General features: G+C 42.3%; 1 protein-coding gene across 2 annotated transcripts in view; it reads right to left on the bottom strand.

Moving 5' to 3' along the window:
• The window catches only part of EHBP1 (EH domain binding protein 1), a 415903-nt gene that overhangs the window by 348123 nt on the left and 41024 nt on the right, over positions 1-26756 (bottom strand). Inside the window, exons 1-2 of one of the 2 annotated variants that reach the window (XM_079792171.1) lie at positions 12254-12293; positions 7706-7776 (exon numbers count right to left, since the gene is read on the bottom strand). The exons of the other annotated variant lie outside the window; for it this stretch is intronic. The gene's annotated coding sequence lies outside the window, so the exon portion shown is untranslated. Of the gene's footprint in view, positions 1-7705; positions 7777-12253; positions 12294-26756 lie in introns of those variants that run through there. 2 annotated transcript variants of the gene reach the window in all.

Genomic DNA, 26756 nt, shown 5'->3' with positions numbered 1-26756 from the left:
CATTGTCTGAGAACCTCAACATCTCTGCTAATATGACTGGGATTTTCTACGTCCCTTTTGTACTACTAGACACTACACATAAGTCAACAGAGAGATGGGCCCAAGGCATAACAGTTTCTAAACTTTATATTTCCAATCTTTGAAACAAGAAAGATCCCCAGCTTCATCAACAGTAATGTTTAGGGTTTGAAGATGAAAGGCAGTATTTACCTAAAAGGCTTCCTTACATTTTGAAAAGTAAAGAGAACATGATCACAGAAAGACAATGTTTAGAACCGAAAAGGATCTTGGAGAATATTTAACTCAAACCCCCTCTTTACCAATAAAGAAAAAGAAGATCCCCCCCAAAATGGGCTGTGTCTGCTTCAGGTCAAAACAGGTAGAAAGCAGGAGGTCACATGGAGTAGGGCAAAGAGCACAGCCTTTGTGGTTGACAGCATGGATTTGAATCCAGCTCTTCTAGTAACTATTGGAATTGTTTCCTCTTATATAAAGTGGCACTAACGGGACCTGTTTTCTAGAGTTGTTGTGGAGAGGAAATGATATCACTTGTGTAAAATGCCTAGAACAGTTCCTGATACTCAATAAGTGCTTGGCAAATGTTATTGTCAGTGCAGGAACTCAAACTGGGGTCATCTGACTCCTCTTGTACACTGCCCTGCACTATTCATACAGTTGGCCAAGAGAATTCAAATGTTGGCTTAAAATATGAGACTCCAAATGAAATAAATTGTGCATAACCTCAAATAATTAAAAAAAATATTTACTAATCATTAACACAAGCAATACCCAGTTCGTTTTAGGTGAAGTGAATTGCTGCACTTTTCTCAGTGCTTTTTAGATGTTTTCAGATACACACAGCTCAGTACAAAGAGATGACACAAGGGACGTTTTATCTGCAATGCAGAGAGCAATACGGAGATAATTTACATCAACTTACCGTTAGCTCCATATGGCATGTATTCATCATTTAGTGAGTTCAGCACCCTATCTTTAGAGCTTCAGAGATCAGGGCAGAAATGGCCCACTAATTTATGCTTGGCTGGACTAGAAATACAGGGAAAGAAAAGAGGTGAAGGGAAATGCCACTCCCTGCAAGAGTTGGCTCTGGAGTTAGGAGTCCAGGATTAACGCTGACTTGTTGAGAAACAGCAGCCTCTGTCCTAAGAGTAGGCAAAATGCAGATGACATGAGGTGCATTATTTGTGGGCTGCAATCATGCATGTTATTCCTGTCTGTCCCACAAAGGATTCGACTGTGGTTAAATGTAGGACTGCTTTCTTTTTGTTCAGCACAAAGCCTCATTCACACTGGGCAAGTGGGCATTTGCAGCAACATGTGATCACTTGGTTTGTATCAGCAATAGGAGAAGTTGCTCTCAAAAGTCAAATTAGGAATTAACCCCTGCCTGGAGCCCTTCTTCAGAGCAGGGGAGTGAAGAGAGAAGTACTGTATTCTCCTGTCCCTGTTGAGAGTACAGTAACAAAGGGTTTCCCTCTCTAATTGGAAAGGCACAGAATCAGTCCCTTTATACAGATGGAATTTTGATTTTCCTTCCATTTTTTTGCTTCAGAAGATGTATGAATTTTTCAGGCTGGAAGAATTTGGTCTTTTATCCTTTAGTCATCATGTTGATCTCAGTGATGGGAAAGAGGGAATTTTGAAACCAATCCCTCTCCCCCACCACCCATCCTAGTAGTAAGCATTATTTAGCTCTATATTTCAAACACATGAGCAAAATGTACAGCCATCTATAACTTTTGGAATATTAAGAAGGATTATGGACTGTTATGTGTCCCCACCCCCAAATCCATATGTTGAAGTTCTAAGCTCCCAGTACCTCAGAATGTGACCTTATTGGAATTAGGGTAATTGCAGAGGTAGTTAAGATGAGGTCATTAGGGTGGGCCCTAATCCAGTATTACTGCTATCCTTATGAAAAGGGGGACATTTGGACACAGTCACTCATTCAGGGAGAACACCAAGTGAAGAGGAAGGCACAGACTGGGGTGATGCATCTGCAAGTCAAGGGACACCAAAGATCAAAGATTGCTAGCAACCTACCACAAACCAGGTGAGAGGCAAGGAACCGATTCTTCCTCGCAGCCTTCAGAAGGAACCAATGCTGACTGAACCACAATCTTGAACATCCAGCCTCCACAACTGTGAGATGATAAATTTCCATCGTTCAAGCCACTTAGTTTGTGTCACTTCGTTATGACAGTCCTAATAAAACTAATATATGAAACTGACTTCTTTCTTTTCTTCCCCCCCTTTTCTTCCCTTCCTTTCCCTTCCCTTCCTTACTTCCTTTTCCCATGGAGTTCATGAAAAAAAAAAAAAAAAAGGCTGGACATAGACACATAATTTCCCTTTTAAGCCATTAATAGACTTTAATGCTTTCTGTAGCATTAAGAAATATAAATATTTGTTAAAAGGCACATCCGTACCTAATTTTGACTAAAATTTGGTAATAGTGGGCAAAAGGGGCTGCCCAAGGGACACGTGTGCCAATCAATGCTTTGTTCATGGGCTCAAAATCAAATCAATGGCTCCTAAAACGCAATGGCTCATTTTAGGCGCTCAGAGAACTCCAGTCTTTCCCTTGTGTCTTCCACTGTGGCTTTCTCCTTCCTTGATTGAAGAACCCCTTTTTCCATTTACTAAAAAACTGTCCTTTATCCAGACCTAGCAGCAAGCCTCCGAAATGGAGCAGAAGCTATGTTCTACTGTCTTTGTTTTTCCTCCCTAAGGAGTAATTCTGCCTGCCAGCCTGCCTGCCCCCCACCCCCAGAGAGGAGTCTAACCCAGGATGTCCTTGCTCTTTCCTACCAATTCCAAATGAAAGAAAGAGTTTCCAGGACCATCCGTTGGCTATTGTGCTCTTCTGAGTATCTCTTTATCCATGATACAGCATCAAGGCCACCGAGTCTTATATCTGAACACTATGCACACCCACATGCCCTCACAGAGTAGTTTTTTTGTTTCATAAGATGACACTACTAGATAATAAGTTCCAACATATATGCACTTGTGCCTGACAAGGCCATTTTGAGGGCATGGGATCTTCTTGAGTCAAGCAAGTGTGCCTGATACCTGTTCTTAAACTAAAGACAATGCAGAACTGCTTGGTGTTCTTAGAGCTGCTGCAGCCTCATCCATGATGGGCCTGATACTTCTGCTCATACAATGGCAAACTCTGGACCTCCAACTGCCTCGGGCTATAGCCTGAAGTAGTTTCCCAGCCATCTATCATGTTACTACATTCACTGAAGCTGTTCTAGGCAAGTGGATATCTGTCATTTTTTGCCTGCCCAACATTCATTCCTCCTTCTTCTTGAGTTTTCCTATTATCTGTCCTTAAGGTCTAGGTTCTGACTTTATTTACCCACCTGTCGACCCCTACCATTAGTGAGAGGAAGTGCACATGAACCAAACAAAGCCAATGAAACTTAACTAGGAGCCTTAGACTGAAATTTCTAGGAAAGAGGTGCTGTCTCTGTTTGACTTAGAGTTGAAAGAATGTTGAAAGTTAAAAGCCTGGAATTTCTAGCGGGTCACCAGGTAATGGGACTCTCCAGAGAATGAAGCCAAGATGAGAGATAGATCAAGGGGGAAAGGGTGGGTAGGAATGTTATCTTGACATCACCTGCGTCCTTGGGGCCAGCCAAGCCTGAACTTTTCTTATGTAAGCCAATAAATTCTTTTTGCTTAGGCCATTTTGAGATAGGTTTTTTTGGCATTTGCAACTGAAAGCATTCTAATATATCCATTGTTTCCCGTGGCCTTTCTTTTGTCTTCTACTTTCTTGTTCTTGTGCATTATGTTTAGACCCATCATAACTGTGTTGGGATGAGCTTCACTTCAATGTTAATAGGGTGTTTATTGAATATGCTGTTGCTAATTTTGTTTTTCCACTTGGAGAATTTATAGTTAGTTGATGATGAAATTGTTCCCCCCAATCCAGCAATGCTTTGTTCTAGAGGCATAGCTACCTAGAAGGTCAGAAAACATCATAACTCACGTTAGACCTATGACCTAGTTAGAGCTTAAAACTGTGCTGGTATGCTGGTACCATCTGCCTGTCAGATTTCTAAGCATCAGGATGATCTTGACTTATTTCTAGACATTGTCTATCAGTTTATCACATGCTATCTGCAAAACAGAATCCAATGACATCCTCATTCTAGGCTGAGTATAGAATTTTTTTGGTGCAAGCTTGTATGTGGCTTTGGTTTTGAAGCTGTTATAAAAATAACTGTTTACAGATGGTTTCAATGAATAACAAAAATACCCCAAATAAAGTAGAAAATAAGGTTATTAATCCAAATGTACTGGAAAGCTGTTTCTTAGTAATTTCCAAGCAAGGATAAAAAGGAAAATGACAATCGATACTTAGGCAGTATCTATCCTAGCCGACAGTGAAGGACACACAGCCCCCTTATTCAGCACTTTTTAGGATACATCCTACTGAGGAATCAAAATATCTTAGAATTGGAGAGGCCACACTGTTATGGAGTTAGATTTCACTTAGGATGCACGTATGTATCCCACATCTTTCTTAAATCCAGGCTCCTTCTGAATGTCAAAACATCTCCATGGTTGGGTGTCTTTGCCCATCAAAGGAGAACTCTTACTTACGTAAAGTATTCTCTTGGGCTCAGCCACAACCTCTCTCCCTGTAACTTTAGAATATCAGAATTTTATTTAAGGAACTTAGAGACCATTCCATTGGCACAACATTCATTGCGTGCCCAGTGATCTGCCTTCTGGAACAGAGTATCTAATCATCTCCTTTGTACTGGCCCTTTCAATATTTTATGACAGCATCTGTATTCTTCCCATCACATTTTTTCCCTCTGGGATAAATATTCCCAAGTACTCCACCCTGCCCTTATCCTGGTCAAAGTTCTCTGAGATGCTACTTTAGTTCCTACCTTTCAATTCCCCCTTATGATATGATACGGTCTCCCCAATATCCTACTACTATTCATTCAAAGGTTAGGTATTTCCTTACAGGTGCAAAACTAATGGACAAAAAATATACCATTTTTCAGTATTTTATATCATTCTAACTATTTTACATATTTTATATCATTCTATTTTTATGTATTTATGTAGAACTACTATTATATGTAGTTCTCTATATTAGTTCTACCCTGTTAAACACAATAGGGTTGCTTATAAACAGTCTGTCAACGTTTCTAAATTAAATTTGTCAAACTTCAGATCAAGACTGTCAATAGCATAGATTTGTCCTGTTGGAAGACACCTTAGCAGTTACTTAGATCACTGGCTCATTTCAGTTATGCTATCATACAAGTTTTCAGGTTTTTAATGTATTTTCATATACATTATCTTACTGGATATTCACTATCACTATGGAAAGAAAGCTGGGTAATGTATTTTCTCCCTACTTTGCATATGAGGCACTACTAGGTCCGGTTATAACTAGTCAATGGTAGAGGTAGGACTCAGTCCCAAAACTCTTATCTTTCAGACTACTGTTTTGTTTTCCCTAGAGCCATTGTCCTTTGTCACCAAATAGCCTCACATTCCTCTTAGATAGTACTACTGCATGAGCAGCTCTCTGAAAGGGCGCAAGTTTAAGACCTTTCACCTGTCAGCTGCTACCCAGTGGTCCACACCGGAAAAAACTCAGATCTTCGGACTGCTAGTCCAGTACTCTCTCATTAAATTCCAAGTCTTCACTCCCATCCCTCCTGTTTTATGCACAACAGGTTCTGAATTCAGCAAACACAATGACAATGTTGGAAGCAAAAATAATTTTAAGTGCTCACCTCCCCTTTTCCTCGTTTCCTCCCAAATCCACTGATGGGAATCAGAAACTCAATTTGCCAAATGTTGCAAGCAAGGGCCGGATTAATTTTAAACTACAAACTAATAATGAGTAATAATGGGGAAGGAAAATGAAACTCTTAATCTGTAGGATTCTCCATATACAACCTGAATCTTACCCACGCCTCCCTTTCTCTTTGTCTTAAATATAATTCACTTATCTTCAGATTCAATAACTTGAGGGATTGTGGAGCCTGGGTGAGGGATGTAGGTGAAGCCAGGGGGGCACTAAAAATGATTAGAGAGGAACTGTGCATCCTTATGGGCAGCACATTAGGCTGGACAGTATTTTCAGGAGTAAATCTCCAGGTAGGAACAGTACTTTCCTTTCCCATCTCTCCTTAACCCAATTAAAGAGTTCATAAATAAAGAAGATACACGGCTGGAGGCTGTTTTGTTTTAAGATACTTTGATTGATTAAAACAAGAAAGAAAAGACACTACAAAGAAGGACAAATCCCTCAATATTTGAGGAGAAAAATTTACTAAGTCCTCTTACCTGAATTTACATGGGAGCAGTGGAAGAGGGTAATTTGCTGGGGGGTGGGGAGGAATTAATATGCTCAGTGTACTCTGGATAAATGCTCAGATAAAGCATGCTTTGTCCTCCTGCTTCTTGGGTCTGCCAAGGCTAAAATATAGCCCAAGGACAGCTTAGCTGTGGTTTTAGCTCCAGACCTCTAGACATTTGGCACAACACACTTTGTTGGTGATGGTTTGGGATTTAACCTTGAAATCAAGTTGTTATATAATTTTTTTGTTGTTACATAATTTAATGATCCAAATTTCTGTTATGCTAGTGACTAATACCATCTTATTTATCTTTTAATGTTCTTGCCAATATGAGTTTTAGACTTTGTATTAAGATTCTTTGTCTTAAGGCATTTATTACTATTGAGAAATTTGTTTAAAAAACAGATTTTAAAATATTTTCAATAGTGAAGAGGTGTGAGGTTTTCTAAGACCCCTGTTTTATGTCTAGCTACCTATTAGGATCTTAGGACAAGAACTGGAATGTTAAGCGAGCTGCCTTCAGGGATGGGGGCGCAGGGGGAAGTGGAGAAATACATAAAATAGATGGAAAAAGAAAAATAATCCAAAGGAAGACTGTGAATGTTAGAGTAATTAAACTGATTGTTAAAGGAATGACAAAGGCCTAAAGTTTACTAGGTACACAGGTACCAGTGATGTAAAATTTGCAGGGGATAAAGAAAACTTCCTGATCTGATATCAGGAGGTTATGGTTAATGTCACCTTGGCTTTCTGGAGGAGGTTATGGTGTTGCAAAGCTTTTCATACTTACTTGGGTCATAAAAACAGCAGAACCAGCCAAGAAGCATTGGGGGATTCCTGAATTGATTGGTAAGTGTGATACTGATGTTTTCATTAAGTCAGTTTTCCATGATTTGGGGAGTGATTAAACCAGTTTGAATTGCTGTGGGAGCTCAAATAAAAAAGGAATGCCATTCTTTTTAGATTATGTGATAAAATGCAAAGTATAGTCTTTGGGATCAGAAGATGGGGCTTGGAGTCCAGGCTGTGCTTCACTAGCTGAGTTGCCTTGAGTGAGTCAGTTAGCCTCTCTATGGCTCCATGTTCTCTGTATTAAGACAAGCCTAACAATAATGGCTATTTTGGAACTCAAATAAGCTAATATATATGAATGAAGTTTATAAACTCTAAAGTGCTATTTTTATTATTTTCCAAGGCTGCTTGGGTTATGAATCTGAAGGAGAAACAAAATAACACACCCAACTCCATGTTGGGAAAACCACACGGAGTGAATCTTGCTTTTACTATATTTCCTGCTTCTTACTTCATCTGCATCTTTGAAAAGCTGCGTTTACCTGCTATTGTGGCTTTATTCTTCAAGGCTTCTTTATTTGATGTCTCTGGGCCTTTACACTCCTGTTAAGAACTGAGAAAAACATTGGTTGTTGTAGGCTTGTCCATTCATAATTTAAGGAAGCAAGTTATGCAACTTGACCATAGCCCTTAGGAATTTAAATTTACTGACCACAGGTGACGGACCATGATTTTTTTTGTTTTCAGCTTTTTTAATTTTTAAAATGAATGTGGAGGAGGGGTGGGTGGAGGTGGAAAGGGTATGGGGGGATAAATAGTGATGGGGAAAATTTAAATTAAAAAAATATAAAAATAAATAAATAAAAATAAAAGCAATGTGGTTTCTGCCTGCTCTTCCAGCAATATCCTGGCTTGGGCTTTTGTGGGCTGATAAACCACTAGAAAACAAAAAATAAAGTATTTCATACAATTCAACAACTCCCATATGGACATTTTCCAACCACACAGTCCCATAGGATCATGGCTGGTGTGGCAGAGACATAATCCTCAGTTTATTCATGCCAAATAAACAATCACTCAGTCACCCAATCAAATAAAGGTAACCATTGACACTACCACTGCCATTTTTAAAATGTGAATTCTACTAGTAAAAGGAATATGGCAACTCAACAAAATGTTTTTGTGAAACAGCACAATGCCATCTCATCTCTCTCAATAGTAACAAGGCAAGAAACAAAAATGAATAATTTTTAGGTGCCAAACTATTATTTTACACCTATATCTTCAGTGATATTTTAAAAAATATTTGAACTTTACAATTCATTAAGGTTTACTTGAAGACAATAATCACTTTATGAAATGGACATATACAATGATTAACAATGGTATCCTATCTAATAAAGAGGAGATATGCTGATTGACTGTCACACCATCACAAAGATGGTGGCATCCACAGCCAATAAGGAGGGAATATGCTAATTGACTGCTACGCCCTCAAAGATGGCGGCGCCCACAGCCACAAGATGAAGGCACCCAGTCCTCTCAGCCCCACTGGGGCAGCAGGCACGCAGCACGGCTGGGCCTGCCCCCAGGTGGGTCTGGCCGCTCCGTGCACCTGCCTCTGGAGTCCCCCAGTCCCCTCAGCCCCCCAGCCGCCCAGGGCCGGCCCAAGGCGCAGGCAAGCCTCGGATGGCAGCTACCCAGCCACCCAGGGCCGGCCCGAGGCACAAGCAAGCCTCGGATGGTGGCTGCCCAGCTGACGCCTGAGGCACAGGCAAGCCTGGGATGGCAGCTGCCCAGCCACCCAGGGCCACCCGAAGCTCAGGTAACCAGGGCTGGCCGAGGTTTGCACTGCCGGCAATGGCAGCGGCAGAGGTGTGATGGGGGCATCGCCTTCCCCTGATCGCCGGGTCACCTCTCACCCCTGAGGGCTCCCGGACTGTGAGGCGGGGCAGGTCGGGCTGAGGGACCCCCCCCTCCAGTGCATGAATTTTCATGCACCAGGCCTCTAGTAAAGCTTATAATAAAGTATTCATGAAATTATATTCCAGGATAGGTTTAGAACTACTTTTTGAAGAGGGTAGCTCTATGGTGACCTGCTTTACTTAAGGAGTTTTCAATTCTTTTATTTTTTAAAAAATATATTTTATTGATTTTTTACAGAGAGGAAGGGAGAGTGATAGAGAGTTAGAAACATCAATGAGAGAGAAACATCCATCAGCTGCCTCCTGCACACCCCCTACTGGGGATGTGCCTACAACCAAGGTACATGCCCTTGACCGGAATCGAACCTGGGACCCTTCAGTCCGCAGGCCAACACTCTATCCACTGAGCCAAACCAGTTAGGGCTATTATTTTTTTTATTGATTTCAGAGAGGAAGGGAGAGGGAGAGAGAGATAGAAACATCAATGATGAGAGAGAATCATTGATCAGCTGCCTCCTGCATGCCTCCTGCATGCCTCCTGCATCTGTTATTGCAGATGACATTTCAGTTCTTCCCCCATATGTCCCTGGTACCTTTTGAGCTCAGAGCAAGTGAATCCATCAATAAGTCAGTATGCAGGCCCTTTAAGAGGAACACCTGGGACTTCAGCAGCCCTTGGTCTCACTCAGCCACAATTCCCACTGCTTTTCACAACCAGAAATTAATGGGGTTTTTCTTCCCAGTCCTGGCACCTTGGGCTGAGGGGCCTGGTGTGGGGCTGGGACCCTTCACTCCCCACAGTGGGGACCTCCACAGTCGAGATATCCCTTCTGATTTTTAACCACCACATGTGGGTGTGAGGCCAGCCCATTCTGAGTCCCCACCCTTCCGACTAGTCTCAGTGTGGCTTCTTCTGTATATCCTTAGTTATAGGGCTCTTGTTCAGCTAGACTTCAGGTAGTTCTCAATGATAGTTGTTCTGCAGTTTAGTTGTAATTTTGATGTTGTCACGGGCAAAGGCAAGTACAGTATTTAACTATCTGCCATTTTGACTGGAAGCCACATATGGGCCTTTTAATTCATTAACTAAAAGGCATTCTGTTGAGGCGGACAAATGACAAAAAGGTCCCTCTTCCCTAGCACTAGGGTTCATGGTCAATGAAGGACGGGTGGAATTCAGCCCCAACGGCCCTGGCAGGGACCCTTGCACAGTGTACAAACTAGACTACCATATGGAGTACCTGAAGACATGTTCACCGTTAACTGCTCCTTCCCCATCCAATGACACTGAAGGCATCATTTCTTTAGCACCAGAAATCTCTCTAATTTCTACCTCTTAGAATTCCTTCAAAATGATCACTCTCTTCTGGTCTCTGTAGTTCTTTCTATCCCACTAAAATGAACCCAAATTATCCCTCTGCTCAGTGATTCTAAAACATTAAAAAAAATTGTTTTGTTTTTTTTTCAGAGAGGAAGAGAGAGATAGAAACATCAATGATGAAAGAGAATCATTGATCTGCTGCCTCCTGCACACCCCCTACTGGGGATCTGGCATGTGCCCTTGACCAGAATTGAACCTGGGACCCTTCAGTACACAGACCGACACTCTATCCACTGAGCCAAACCAGCTAAGGCCTCAAAGTTTTCTGACTGAGGGCCACCTAGGTGGGGCAAAAAGCTCCAAGACACACATACCCCAGCCTTTCCTGCTTTTTAAAGAATTACCTGATAGCAATGAACTATCGCTATGCAAACACATTTTGTGTGGATTTTGTAATTACCAGCTTTAAAAATATTGGTATGGATGGTTCCTATGTATATGACAATCCATATTTGTTTTAACACTTTGTTATAGAAAGCTTGTGGATGACAAAAAAAGGGGTTCTATGGAAAGTAACTTCACAGGGTGATCTGATCATAAATTCCTGACTGGGCAGGTTATGGTGGATAGTCACACCCTAGGCATATAACTTTTTCAGTAAAAGGTTTATCTTTGCCTTAAGCAAGCCCTGTTCATTGTTTCTGTGCATCTAGGTGAACACACCTTTGGAATAAACCGCAACCACCCTCAAGAGAGCACATGATCTTAACTATCCGGTAAATCCTACCTTCACATAATCTTTCTTAGATTCTCTCCTGAATCTCAAATGCACAAAAAGAAACTGCAAACCGTTATTGTCCAAAGCATTTATCTCAGTCTGTTGAGATCTTGCTTTCAGGTATATCCTCTGTTTGGTTCAAATAAATTTTTATAAAAATTTTCTACAGGCCCTGGTTGGTATGGCTCAGTGGTTGGAGCATCAGCCTGCACACGGAAGGGTTGTGGGTCCGATTCCTGGTCAAGGGCACATACCTGGGTTGCAGGTTCGCTCATACATGCAGGAGGCAACTGTTTGATGTGTCTCTCTCACACCAATATCCATCTGTCTCTCTGTCTCTTTCTCCCCCTCCCTCCTGCCCTCCCACTCTCTGTAAAAATCAATGGAAAAAATATCCTAGGGTAAGGATTAACAAAAAAAAAAATTTTTTTTCCCTACAGGTTTGAATGTTTTGTTGTCTTTTTCTTTTTTAGGTTTGGACATTCTTACATCAACAAACTTATAGGTCATAAATTGTGTTGACCTATATAGAAATCACTATCCTACCGTAGGATTAATCAAATAATCCACCTCAAACAAAATAGATGACAATGGAGGTGAATGAATGGTAATTTATAACTAAAAAGCTGGAATAGTAACCCTTGAAAAAATAACCAACTCAATACAGCATTGAAACTAATAACAAAGCAATCTTCCCCCAAATTGAGGACACTTCAATAATCCACCCATGCCTGTGCAGGAGCGGAAGAGACTTTCCTCTACCCTTAAGGTTCTTTTGAATGGTCTAATAATCAAATAGACATGAGACAGGTTAGCAAGAAAAAAGTAACTTAATTGAATACATACACATGTATGGGAACCCTGCATACATGAGAGAGTCAGAGGCCCCAAATGCAGGAGAGGTTCAGAGACAGAAAGGAAACATGGGTATATCTGACCTAGGGATAGGATAAGTGCCTTGAGAACTTCAAACGGCTATTACAGGACAATAAAAAGTACAGATGTTTAGTAAATAGAAGTTTGCCATGCCCTGCAGATAGGTAAAAAAAAAAATAAAAATGGTTACCTCTAATAATCTCTTATAATGGGGAAGACCCCTAATTCAAGTTCTTCGAGGTAGTTAAGGCAGAAGCAGAAGTTTCTCTTGAGCCTGTGGCAAAGTTGCCTTTGGATCAAAATAATCTGAGGCACATCTCGGGTGGCTCGTTATGAACCCCCATACATGTTTATAACGGAGCTTTGCAAATATTGCCAAGTGTTGCCTGGAAGCCAGGTGAATATTCAGTTAAGACCTCAGTAAACTCTAGTCATGTGCTAAATTTTTATTTATGAATACCAAATACTTCATTCTTAACAACTCAGCAGTTACTAATAAGTAACCTTCACACACACACACACACACACACACACACACACACACACACACACACACCCTGAAAATCTAGGGCATCAAAAGCCATTTGCTAAGATCCAACAAAGAGATGTGTATTTTGGAATCATTTTGTGGAACATCAGGAGGATGCTTGTGACCTATCAGCTGGCTATAGTCCATACCTTGAAAATCACTGCTTAGGTGGTTGGCTTGTTTTTTGACTCGGCTTCTTAAAATAGTGGTTCACTCTTCCTGTCTCACACTTTGCCGCTGCAAAGACATTCTGACCTTGTACCCTAGCCGGCTCTCTGGTGATCCCCTGCCTGGTCTTTAAATCCCCAGTCTTTCACAGAAGTCCCTCTCCAGGAAGGAGAATCAGATGTTACCCACTAACTGGGCAGACTCCACCTTGCGGCATCTGTGATGGCCTAATGAGAGGCCTTGAGTGAAACAGAGTGGAGGGCAGTCAGAAGACCTGGGCATACACCACTTCTGCCTTGACAGTTGTTTGACAGCAGTCAAGGTACTTCACTTCTCAGCATAGATTCCTCCTCGATGAAATGGAAATCATAATGACAACCTCCCAGATTTTTTGTGAAGATCAAATGAGATCATCTAAATGATAAAACATGGTAAAGTATACATTCATTTATCAAAGTAACATGCGCTATTGTTGCCGACAGGCAGTATTCATCCAAATATCTGGACTGTCCTACTTACTAAGTATAACGGATATTAGGAAACTATCATGCATAAGAATGGCAGACAACAGAGACCGCCTGTCAACGATGAAGATCAAATGCAAGGACCTTACAGGCCCTAGAGACTAGGGAGGGAGAATGTTGAGTTTCTGATTCAACAATCCTGAAGCATGTGATACGAAGAACATGTCTCACACTGGTTCTGACTCACCCTCCCTCCCTTTCCCCTGCTTCTTATGGCTTGGAGAGTGGGACTTAATTCAGAGTAATTCCAAACATTAAAAATGAAGGTGTTTTTTTTCCCCTCTCCATCCCACTGGAGAGTAGGAGCTCCAGGGAGGACAGATGGCAATGAATGCTAGGAATTCTTCCCTCCACCCAGTCAGGAATGTGTCCTGCTTTGTGGCAGTTAGCAGGAATGTAAGAGCTGCCAGATAAGGCCCCAGAGCTTGGTGGTTGTGGGCTTGTTGTATAGGAGGGAGCCCTGCAGAACCAGGCCCTCCTCAAGATCCCCCACGCTCTCTGGCTGACAGAGGAGACGAGAACTGGAGTTGCAGGACTAACTTCACATACATGGGCTTGGCCACTGGCTATGCCGCTCACAGATGAGCTGCATGGCCCGGATTAGATACTCTGTGAACGTGGGTTTCCCCATCTATAAAATACAAATAATACTATCGTACCTACTTCGTACGGTTGTGGGGAAGATTGAATGGAATGATGCATATAAAACACTTATCATTAGATAGCACTTGCCCACACATTGGGGCTAGCAAGCCTCTTTTACATGACTAGATTTTAAAGTCTCAATACCCAGCATTCACTCAGTGTTAAGTTATATGATGTGTTTGCATATGTGTTACCTCTTTTAAATTGCATTAAGCAGTAGTGTGAACTTAAGCATCCTAGGGATAATTTGTAGATATGTTCATCTTCTAGAACAAGCAACAGGATGTCAGCCTTGGCAGTTATCATAGAGCCTCGTCTTAGCTCTTGTCCATGTCCTATCCCTGTCCCTATCCCTACCCCTATCCCTATCCCTATCCCTGTCCCTATCCCTATCCCTATCCCTATCCCTATCCCTATCCCTATCCCTATCCCAGTTTTTTTTCAGTGAATTTCTAGTCCCAGGCAGCTAAAAGGCTTCAGGGGTTTTGTCAGGTAAGGTTGCCCTGGAGGGGCACCTGGGGCAGCCAAACTGCCTACCTGATCCCCTTATGCCTGGGTCTCAAAGTTTAATCTGCACTGGAAAAGGCTAGCTCGGCCCAAGTGGCATAGCGGGGTTCTCCTGGCCCGCTGCGTTGTGTCTGCCAGCCTCCGGGAGGCAGATGCGGAGTTGCAAGATTCTATTTTAGCTCAGACCAGAACTCCTGGGGCAATGTGATCCTGCAACCTGACCCTGACTCTCAGTGTTCCTGAAGTCATGCTGCTATTCCCCTTCCCTGGGCCCCAAATCTCGATTCCTACGGTGACATTGGGTCTGTGTACCTTATAGACTCCATTTTGGATTTGTATTCTCCTCCTGGCACAGTGGGGATGAGGATGGCAGCTCTGACCTATTTCTTGAAGTCTCTGTGAGTTCCCTAACCAATCTTTCTTCCCCAGGCCTGGTCCCCTGTGATATCAGCTATGGATTCTGGATGTGGAATTCCATGTCCAGCTGGGAATAAACTGACCTCTCCATGGATTGCCTATTATGCTGGTACCTGCATAATGCTATCTACCTCTCCATGACCTCAGAGAAATTTCATCCTTATTGGTAGTAAATATTTTCTCAGAAAAGCATGTAAGACTAATGGTTATATTGACCTTCTTGAATTCCTAAAGGCTTGGCCGGAGACAAGCTGGGACAATAGCTCTTTGAGTTGGCAGGGAGGCCAGGGAGCAAGGACTAGGCAATGGCCTGTGGGATGAGAGGGACTCAAGATGGGATTTGGAGGACCTGTCCTGCATGAGCGTTTGGACCGTGGGCAAGGGAAGACTTCCTGCTGGATTTAACATCCCTCTTCCATACTCCCACAACATCATCATCTACACATCACTGGCTACATTGCATGGGCCTTTCTGTCCTGTGAGAGTAAAAACCTGACTGGGTGGATGCCTGCCACAAGATCAATGCTCGGTTATAGGAAATGCTGAGGTAATGAGGTTCAGTGGTGAGGTGGACACTCAGGGCTCATCCTTGGACTCAGGATTCCAGGATGATGGGCTGTAAAACAGACCTGAGGCTTCAACCTGAGATCACTCCAATGGGCGTTCAGGTCAGGCAGGAGTAGTAGGGGGTGGGAGTCTGACTTCATGCCACACTTAACAAACAGTAAGCCTGAGGCAGTGATTATTAACGTTCTGCCTTAGACAAGATTGGCTCAAGAACTGAAGGGACATTGAGTTGAATGTGGACCACTTTGAGAGTCTTGGTGAGGCTGAAGCAGAGGAGAGAAGTTAAGATCTGCTATAACCTTAAAATTACTGACACACTTAATAGATTGGACTTAGGCAGCAACCACACAGTTTGGCTTCCTTGAATTACTACAATGATAAAAGCAGTAGATTTTCACGATTTGTGTTTATTATGTTCTAGAAAGTCACTGGAAACGCTGGAAAGTCACTGCTCCCAAGGATCATACAGGGTTAGGTTCATGTGAGCCTGCGGTCAGATTTTCATCAACCAATCGATACATAACTTTGTTTCACATGTGTTACTTTTTAAAGACACCTTATTTCCTTCTTTAATGTATATTATAGAGTCATTAACATTGAACTCATGGTCAACAACACTGTAACCTAGGCTTGAACAAAGCTTATGGAACACGCATATTTTCGTGTGTTTCTTGTACTTAGGAAGGCTGGAAAGCACTTCAGCATGACATTTAGGAGTTCTTTTAAAAAGCAAAATCACCAACAAACAGCAAAAAAATGTGAAAAATGTGGCACTAAATAGACCACTTGTTTACAGCTTAGGAGCTGAAACGAGAAGGCAGAGCATCGCCTGGTTCAACCTCAGCTGGGAATGTGTCTGTCAGCTGACTCACATTTCTCACTGTTCTGCCCATACCCATAAATGACCATGAAAGTACCACAAGCATTGATTCGAGGGTTACATGTAAATTTTAGGGAACTGACAAATTCCCAAACACACAATCCACAAATAATAAGAATCCACTGTAGCTATAATTTATCAAACACCTATCACATCTCATTGAACTAGGAGCTTTACCTATATAAAGCCATATGTGTGCCATAAAAGTTCATCAGCTTTTCACTCTTCAAATGAGATGACTCAGAGTTAACAATGGTGGACGTATCCTTAGATCTGCAGGCTATCACTGTTGGAAAAAGTAGGACTTTACAAGATTAATGTCATATATAATTTTTACACCAAGCATAAGGATGCATTAATGGGCTGGAAACTTATAATAGGCTGAGCTTCTGCTCCTCTTGGAAACTTCTAACTCAATAGTCTGGGCTCTTATAGAAAACTAAAACTGCATTGCATACTCAGCAACAGGGCTATTGACTGATTACGCTTATAGTCCCATAATATTGTGTACTAAGGTTTGAAGAGAATCTTTTGTTTTTTTAAATATATTTTTATTGTTTTCAGAGAGGAAGGGAGATAGAAACATCAGTGATGAAAGAGAATCATTAATCAGCTGCCTCCTGCATGCCCCATACTGGGGATCGAGTCTGCAACCCTGGCACGTGCCCTTACTGGGAATCTAACCCTCACCTTCCATTTCATAGGTCGACACTCAACCACTGAGCCATGCCGGCTGGGCTGAAGAGAATCTTTTTTTATGGGAAAACATGCCCAGTAGTTAAGAGCACAATCATCTTTTCAAGGAAAATCATGTGAAGCCAACAAACAAATTTAAAGAGACAAACATTTCTTTCAGGGCATTGACTGGGAAATGAGCAAGTTCCAGAACATACCAAGTTCTGAGGCTTCGTGCCTGCTACACGATGATCTCGTCCAAGAACCTGGGAATCTACAGTCTTCGTATCTGCTGCTTGTGTTCCATTCAGGTCGGTCTGGACTCTGTTCCAAACTACATGATACTTCATCTTCCTCTCATCTTTGCTCTTAGCACAATGTCTTCTCTTCCCAACCAAATTGCCCTTGACCGGCAAGGCTCAGTTCTGTCCACATCTTTCATCAGACTCTCCTGGACCTCCTTAGCCCTCTAGGTCTCCTTTATTATGGAGAATATGGACCACCCAAAGTCTAGCTCTCTTGTCACCTCCTCTGTAAAAGGGAAATAATAATGCTGCTCAAGACTTAAGCAGGATAGCCTGTGAATGTGCATAGCATTGGTAATTCTGAATGTGAATTATGTTTTTCACTTTGGTTCCTATAGTTTGACTTTTCTTTTGTTGTTGTTGTTACCCTGTCTGACGCAAACTTTAGGAAGAAAAGAATAACATCACAAGAGACAAGGCAACAGCAGGAAAGAGCATGCTTTGGGGCCGTGATTTCCAGATTTTGAATTTTATGGGCCATTGTAAGAATTTTGGGAACTTACATCAAGTCGCTTAAATATTTCCCTCTTGCCTGAAATCTCCCCACTAACACTTTTACTTTATATGGTAATTTTTTACAAAATAAACACGTTATAAAGGCAAAAAGGTAAGAAGGACATAGTATCAGAAGTTTTTGTTCTGAAAATGAATATATCCAGCTTCAGGAAAAACTCACCTCCCTCATACATCCTTTTATTCATTCATTGGCCAAATGTTTATTAAGTGATATGCACTAGAAATTCTGTGTGATGAGATACAACAGTAACTATGACAGGGAAGGTCCCTGTACTCATGGAACTTACTCTTTCCCCCCCCCCCCCCCCCCCCCCAGAAAACTGATCTGGGAAAACTCATGGCCAACCAGTACCAATCCAGTCTTGACCATACACTGGCTTTTGAGAGCTATGGCTTGAGAGTACTCAGTCACTAAATAAAGTCCAACCCCTGCATCTAATCCCTGAAGGATGGAACAGGAAGGTGTCACACTGTACAGAGACTGAGAGTATAGAGGCAAAAAGCAAAAGCAGCTCCTCTGAGCAAGCACCTTCTGTCTCTGGAGCAGTGAGCATGCCAGCTTGAGGCCTGGGCCTCAGGCCGGCTACTCTGTGAGAACAACCCCCATATAAGCAGGAAGCCTTCTAGAGGTTATCATTTTTTACCACAAAGGACAACGACATTGTAAAAAATTAGTCCAGTGAGACCAGAAATATAGGGCACAAGCAATTTGAAACAGTTGTCCAACTGTGGAGATAAACCCTGAGAAAAGAGTGGGGCTGGGGCGGGGAGGCGGGAAGAAAACCTGGCTCTATTTAGGAAGTTCCTCTGTTTGTTTCTCACCGGGATTCCAAAGCAAATAGCTAGAGGTTGTAAAATATGAGCATTCGAAAGTGTTACAGAAAACCTTTAACGCTGTTAAACGCTTGGAGCACCCAGTCAACAAAAATCAGACACTTGACCTTATTTTGAAATCCAGAATTAAACAAACTAAGGTCAGAATAACACTTGTGTTTCATTCCAGAACGCCTTAGAGAGAAATTGGAGGAGAAGCCCCAGGGACTGGTAAGTCTCCTGTAATAGGTTGAATTATTAGGTTGGATAGAGAGGACATTACAGGTATACATAGTATTTCCTTCCTAAAAGTCACTATTAAGGGGCTGTAGCACCTATCACAAACCATCAGAACCTGTCACAATACTTTCATTATGTTCACAGATTGAGAGACTCACATGACAATCTCCTAGCCTAAGATTTGTAAAATGGAACAAATATACATTCTATATTCCAGAGAACTCTTCAGAGCTTAGATATATGTTTACTGAAAATAATATGTAAAAACCCTACTACCTTTCCAGGGCCTGCCTCACGTCTGAGAGCTCTCTGCCCCTACAGCATTACACTGCCAGGAAGAAGGGAGCAGGAGGTGTGTGAGTGCTGCTTCCTGAACACATGGGGAATAAGACAGAAAAGAAAATGATCAAGAAATCACAAGCAGAAGGTTCTTCCTGGTCACAGCATTTTCAGATTAAAAATAAACAGATTTACTAAAATTAGCTACAGTGTTAAACCTTAAAGCAGAAAGCTTTAACTAAGGCAAATGGTTTCAATACAGAGATGCAGACAACTTTCTCAACTTCATACTATAAACCATAGCAAGCAAATTAATTATTCCCAGATGCTGGGATTGAAGAATGCTTGCTGAATTGTTTTGCTTCTCAAACTCTTCAGTATAAACACATTCACAGGAATGCATTCCCTTTTTTGGCTCCCAACATGCAAGCAATTATACACTGTGCAGGATAATGTTGGATGAGCTCTCCTTTGAATACCAAGCAAGTTCTGGATTCTGTCAGCCTTTTGGAAACCGTGTCCACAAACATTTTTTCTCTGACAGTCTTTAGTAACAACTTGTATACAGATTGTTTCAAATTTGTTTTTAAAAAGTTCAACAGCAGTATAAGCCTCATTTCCAAATTATGCTAAACTCCTTAAGACTTGGAGGGGGCACAATTAACCTCAAATATAGTACAGCTGTTGTCTTACGTTAAGAATAGCTTTTCTGCAATCCCTGTGAGAGGTCAGAAGTCATAATAATAGTGTTTATATTTTTGTATTCTTTGCATTTTGCCAACATATAAACGAGAGAGAGAGAGAGAGAGAGAGAGAGAGAGAGAGAGAGAGAGAGAGAAAGAAAGAAAGAGAAACCGGGTTGTGAATTGAGAATATGTTTAGGATTAAACATAGATTCTCTAATTATGTCCAGAATAATGTAAGAGTCATATTTTCTATTCCAACTCCAGATTTTCACAGGGCAAAGAAAATGTGCCAGTGGATGGATGAATCATGGAGGGTTGTTTTTTGTGTTTCTGTGTGTGGATTTTTTTTGGGGGGGGTTGGGGGTTTGGGGGGCGGCTATCTTGGCCTTCAAACTTCTTAGAGTAAATAAATAAATTCCGTGGACTTGTTCTGGGCCTTTTTTTAAATTGAAGTTTTTGGGGTGACATTGGTTAATAAAATTATATCGGTTTCAGGAACACAATTCTACAGTACACCATCTGTATATTGTATTGTGTTCACCACCTCAAGTCAAGTCTCATTCCATTCCCATTTATTTTTATAAAATGAGGCAAAGTGAAGTGTATGCGTGTATGTGTCTGTGTGTAAAATGTGTGTGTGTGTGTGTGTGTGTGTGTGTGTGTGTGTGTGTGTGTGTTGGAGGGGTAGACAAGGAGGTACAGGGAAAAACTCAGGAACTGTTAAAGAAAAACACACACCACATTTTCTACAGAAGAAAAGAGAAGTCTACAGTCCTGCCAACAGCAACACAAATGAAAAGGAAAGTTCAAGGAAAGTTGATATCTAAAAATAAATAAATAAAAGGAAATTCAATGAGAAAACAATATTCAGGTCAGGTCAAAGCCCAGAGGAAAAAAAACCGCTCATTCAGAACTGGGCTGTCGTCCCGCTTTCTCTGAAGTGAGCAGCTGCTGGTGATTGAAACCAGCCCCCGCAGTTGGGTCCTTGCCGCCATGGCAACACTCCTGCGTCTGTGCTGGAGTAGCTGGCACAATGCGGCGGTCCCGGGGCCCAGGGGCGCTCTGGCTACAGGTTAGGGAGGGGGTTTGTTTCTTATGTGCACTGGGAGGTTTTGATTCCTGAGTTTATGGTTGGCTGTTGTAAACTTGTCCAACCTATAATAAACCCTGACTTAGGGGGAAGATTTTCATGCAAATAGCAACATGGAAAGCAAGCATCCAGGTGTTCAATAGGCAAATAATTTGTTCCTAGTCTCTTTTAAATTCTCTCTTACTAAACTCTAGTATCGTACCTGGTCCCTTGTATTGCAACTTTAAGATATTTTTGAAATAATGCTTAGCTTGCTTTTTATATTTGTAGTTTATATAACACGTAACCCTGAAAGGAAAAACTATCATCGTCTTGTGACTTGGAAAGGTTAGCTAATAATTAATTGAAGACTTTGAAATTAAAAATTTAGTCTTTAGCTTATATATTGTATATGCAGAGCCTCCATAATTGGCACACTCAAGTATTGAACTCACCATTTTGATTTCATGAGTACTACAAAATAACAAATGTATCTACTAGCTAAGTATAAAGAAAACTGCAACGTAATAATCTTATGATATAGCATCCTATCTAATAATAGAGTAACATGTAAATTACCATCACTCCGCTACGCCCACGATTGGGCGGCGGGAGGCTGGGGGGCGGGACTCGGGGTGGCCTATCCGGCCATTGAGAGGCACGGATCCGCTGCCACTGAGGGGGGCTACCCTGCTGTTGAGAGGCGCAGGGGGCGGGACTCCCGCCCCCTGTGCCTCTCAACGGCCAGATCCGCGGCCGCTGAGGGGGCCTGTCACGGACACCCAGTTGCGCCTCTCAACGGCAGGGTAGCCAGGTGTCCGCGGCAGCGCCCCTCAGCGGCCGTTGAGAGGCGCAGGGGGTGGGAGTTCCGCCCCCTGTGCCTCTCAACAGCAGGGTAGCCCCCTCAGCGGCCGCGGACCATCAAAAGTGGGGGAGCTGGGTGCCTGTCTGCTCTGGCACCAGCGGACAGGCACCCAGCTCCACCGCGAAAAGCAAAAGCGTGTAGGGGACCCTACACGTGCATGATTCAATCATGCACTGGGCCTCTAGTAGTAAATAACAGCACAGAGGTTAGAGCCATAGCACCTGGGTTCCAATCCTGCCATTTATTTGCTGTGTAAACTTGGGCAAATTACATATAATGTTCTGAGATATATCTATATATATAAACGCCTAAGTGACCAAATGACTGAACGAGTGGTCGACCGGTTGCTATGACGTGCACTGACCACGAGGGGGCAGACGCTCAGCACAGGAGCTGCCCCTTGGTGGTCAGTGTGATCCCACAGCAGGAGCGCCGCTCAGCTGACCGATGGGCGCCAGACGCGGGCTCACGGCTGGCGAGCGCTGCTGCGGTGGCACGAGCCTCTCCCTCATCCACAGCAGTGCAGCGGGGCCAGGATGCGTGGGAGCGGTGCAGCACTCAGCATGGGCTCGGGCTCCTCCCTGGCCACTTGCCTCTTGCACACTGCTACACCCTCGGGGGATGTCGGACTGCTCGTTTCGGCCCGATCCCCGCAGGCCTGGCCGACATCCCCCGAGGGGTCCTGGATTGCGAGAGGGCGCAGGCCAGGCTGAGGGACCCCATCGGTGCACGAATCTGTGCACCAGGCCTCTAGTTGTGAATAATGCTGTGGTGAACATGGAAGTGCAGATCTCTCTTTGATACCCTGTTTTCATCTCCTTTGGATATGCTAGTATACCCAGAAATTGGATTGCTGGATCATATGGTAGTTCTATTTTTCATTTTTTGAGGAACTTCCATACTGTTTTCCATAATGGCTGTAGCAAGTTATATTCCCATCAATAGTTCCCTTGCCAACACTTGTCATCTTTTGACTTTTTGATAATAACCATTCTAACAGGTGTGAGGTGACATCTCATTGTGGTTTTGATTTGCATTTTCCTGGTGATAAGCAATGTTGAGCATCTTTTCATATACCTGTTGGCCATTTTTATGCCTTCTTTGGAAAGGTGTCTATTAAAGTCCTTTGCCCATTTAAAATTTCTTCTGCTTATTTTTTGCTATTGAGTTGTATGAGTTCCTTACATATTTTGGATATGAATGAAATACATCAGTACTCCCGGGGCTTGTTCAAAGGTTTCTGATTCACCCCAGAACTCTTCCACTGGTATAAAGAGCCAACACATGGGGTCAGATGCACAACTCTCCTGGTGTCCATCCAAATTAGGGCATGTAATTTCTTATAAAGCATGGAGTTGCATTACCTTCTACAGTGGGGCCAGCCTGAAACTGGCTTTACTGTATAATCTTGATTTTCTGTTTCCACTTCCTTAATTAAGTGGGAGAAGAATATCTGATAGGTATCAATAGTTGCAAAGTGCTTTTACAGATCTTGTTGGGATAGTTGGATACTTTCTACATAAATATGCTATTCCACCCACCAGAGGGTTTATGACAGTTTGTAATCCAGTGTATCTGAGGCTGAGAGGTTAACATTTTATTTTTTTTTTTTTAAATTTGAGGTTAACATTTTAGTCAGTGTTCTCAAGTCACATGTATTCAGGTCTAAGAACAGGGACAAGATGTCATTCTGGGACCTCAAAAAAAGAAGTCAACATCTATTTCAGTTTTCAAAATGGCAAAGCCCTGTTTTTACAATGAGGGGTTTTTCTCCCTTTACAATAATTCAAAGTGCAATTACATACCTGGAGAGGTGGGTACACTAAAAAATGCTAAAAGGATGAAGACTGAAATACAAACACACACACACACACAAAAACCATCTTTAAAAAAATCAAGGTCACCCTGTAATTTAACACATATCCTGTTTTCTAAGAAAACAAATGTACTACCAGATCCAGGAAAACTTTCCATGGAAAATATTTTGGAGGCCAGAAGCAAAATTAGAGAAAGGCCATATTCCATAGTTGAAGGAAACAGAAGCTGCACCTAGAAGAAATTCGGACCGAGCTGAAGCTGTGACAGTTTGAGAAGACACAGAATTGGGTAAATTGGCTTTATTATCCCAGGAGTTTTAAATGGAAACCTTAAAAAAGAAGTCTCCTTTTTCTACATCCTACTCCACGAATTAAAGTTGTCTTATATAAGGAGGTTGACTGGAGCATTTAGCTATACTGAAAAGAGAAGGGAAGCCCAGCTAGTGTGGCTCAGTGAACCAGAAGGTCATGGTTCAATTCCCGATCAGGGCACATGCCCGGGTTGCGGGCTGGATCCCCAGGAGTAGGAGGTGTGCAGCAGGCAGCTGATCAATGATTCTTATCAATGCCATTTCTATCTCTCTCTCTCTCTCTCTCTCTCCCTTTCCCTTCCTCTTTGAAGTCAATAAAAATATTTTTAAAAAAAAAAAGAGAGAGAGAGAAGGGAAATGATGAGGTACAGAGAAAACTGGACTGGAATGAGTCAGGAGACTTGAGCTCCAGTTTCACTTTGGTCACTGGTCAATATATGACAGGCTACTTTCCCTCTCTGAGATATGAATACTCAGGGTGGTGGCGGCGGCAGCAGTAGAAGCAGCAGCAGGAGCAGCAATAGTAACAGCAGTAGTAGCAGCAGCCGTAGTTTTAGCTGCAGGAGCAGCAGTGGTAGTAGCAGCAAGAATAGTAACTAGCAATAGTAGTAGTAACAGCAGCAGCAGCATTAGTGCTAGTAGAAGCAGCATAGCAATAAGAGTAGTAGCAGCAGCATTACTGTTAGTAGTAGTAGCAGCAGCAGTTGTAACAGCTATAGTAGCAAGAGCAATAGTAGTAGGAGTTTGCATTTATTAAGGGTCTATGGTCAGGCACTTGACTAGGAACTATGCAAACATGATTTCTTTTAAATTCCATGGTGACCTTACAGTGCAGGTTGTATTTCCCCTGCATTTAACTATTGAGGAAACTGAGGACCAGAAGTTAAGTAAATTGCTCAAGGCTACTTTGTTGGTTAATGAAAAAAATCTGGATTTTAAATCTGGATGTACCTGATTCCAAAGTCTTGCCACATGGTTCTTGGGAAACAATGTGGCATGGAGCAGTGTTTCTCAAACTTTAATGTGCTTACGAACCATGTGGAGATCTGGTAAAAATGGAGATTCTGATGCAATTGGTCTGGTGCAGTGGTCGGCAAACTCATTAGTCAACAGAGCCAAATATCAACAGTAGAACGATTGAAATTTCTTTTGAGAGCCAAATTTTTTAAACTTAAACTTCTTCTAACGCCACTTCTTCAAAATAGACTCGCCCAGGCCATGGTATTTTGTGGAAGAGCCACACTCAAGGGGCCAAAGAGCCGCATGTGGCTCGTGAGCCGCAGTTTGCCGACCATGGGTCTGGTGTGATGCCTGAGATCCTGCTTTTCTAACAAGTGATCAGGTGATGCTACTGGTTCTAGGAAGCACACTCTGACTGGAGGATAGTGGAAAGAGCATGCTTTCCAGTCCAAATGTGTGGCCTCAGTTTGCTCATCTGTAGCACAAAGGGGTTGGATAAAGTGAGTTTTAAGGCGCATTCCAGCTCTGAACTCTTACTATTCAGGGTATACGGTGGTATTAAGAAGCCAGATCACACAGGAATGACTTTTAGCCACATTCATTTTTAAACTGGTCTCAGATGAGATTCTGACTGTGATTTATGTATCTTTCTGCAGCATCTCTGACAGGTAGGATCAGACACCCTCACTCCAATTACATTATTGTTAAGCTTTAGGCTGAGCTAAATCTTACTGAAAGAGTTCAAAGCACTTCTTTCCATAAGCATCTTTAAAGATTATAAATGTAAAAATAGTTTCTTATGAGACGCTTAGATGGCAGGGTTTTCCTTTTTTAATAACAGAAATGAGAAGTCTCCAGAACCACAATGGTAGCACAATCCATAAAAATATGTTAATGCCTCATCTTAAAGTCTTACAGAAATTGAGGTTTTCTGAGTTAACAAAATAGACTTCATCACAGATGGTCTGCATGATAAAAGGAACCAGCACACTAGTGTAGCGAGACTAAAAACACTGCTCTTAGCTGAGCATGCTGAAAGCTTTTAAAGAAATCTTTCTACATATAGCTCTGCTGAGTGTTGAAGGAGAAACAGTTTTGATTGGCAAGGACACTTCAATTGCTCTAGGCAAAGCTCAGGGCCATAGAATGTGCAAGTTTTATGAAGAAGCCGTTTCTAATTAAAATGGGTGCCCTTCTGAAGATGCATTTCCTCATCACTGTGTGCCCTAACACAGGACAATGGCACCAAGAAAAGTGCATTTTGCTCTCTTCCAAGAGCTACAGTCCAGATTGCCAAGAGAGATGCCATGAGCGCCTTTTTCTGAACTTAAACAAGTGCAGCTGTAGGAGTGGGGCTTGGTCTACAGTCTATAGTCTGGGAGCTGAAAGGTATTTTCTGCTTTGCCGGTATGACTCAGTGGTTGAGCGTGGACTCGTGAACCAGGAGGTCACAGTTCGATTTCTGGTCAAGGGCACATGCCCGGGTTGCTGGCTCAACTCCCAGTAGGGGGTGTGCAGGAGGCAGCTGATCAATGGTTCTCTCTCATCATTGATGTTTCTATCTCTCTCTCCCGCTCCCTTCCTCCCTGAAATCAATAAAAATATATATTTTTAAAGTATTTCCCAATGGTGAGGACTGAAAAAACCAGAAATGATACCCTTTATTGAGGGCTTTAGAATTCAGACATAAATACATGTCCATCTGGAATGGCCTAAATATATTCATGTCTAAAGGTCAGGGGAGTCCACCTGGTATGGCTCAGTGGTTGAACATCGACCTATAAACCAGGAGGTCAGAGTTCAATTCCCAGTCAAGGGCACATACCCAGGCTGTGGGCTTGATCCCCAGTAGGGGGTGTGCAGGAGGCAGCCAATCCATGATTCTCTCTCATCATGGATGTTTCTATTTCTCCCTCTCTC

This window comes from Cnephaeus nilssonii, assembly GCF_951640355.1.
Source record: "Cnephaeus nilssonii genome assembly, chromosome: 15".
In the NCBI taxonomy this organism is placed as follows: Eukaryota; Metazoa; Chordata; class Mammalia; order Chiroptera; family Vespertilionidae; genus Cnephaeus; species Cnephaeus nilssonii.
This window is presented reverse-complemented; position numbering and strand designations above follow the sequence as displayed.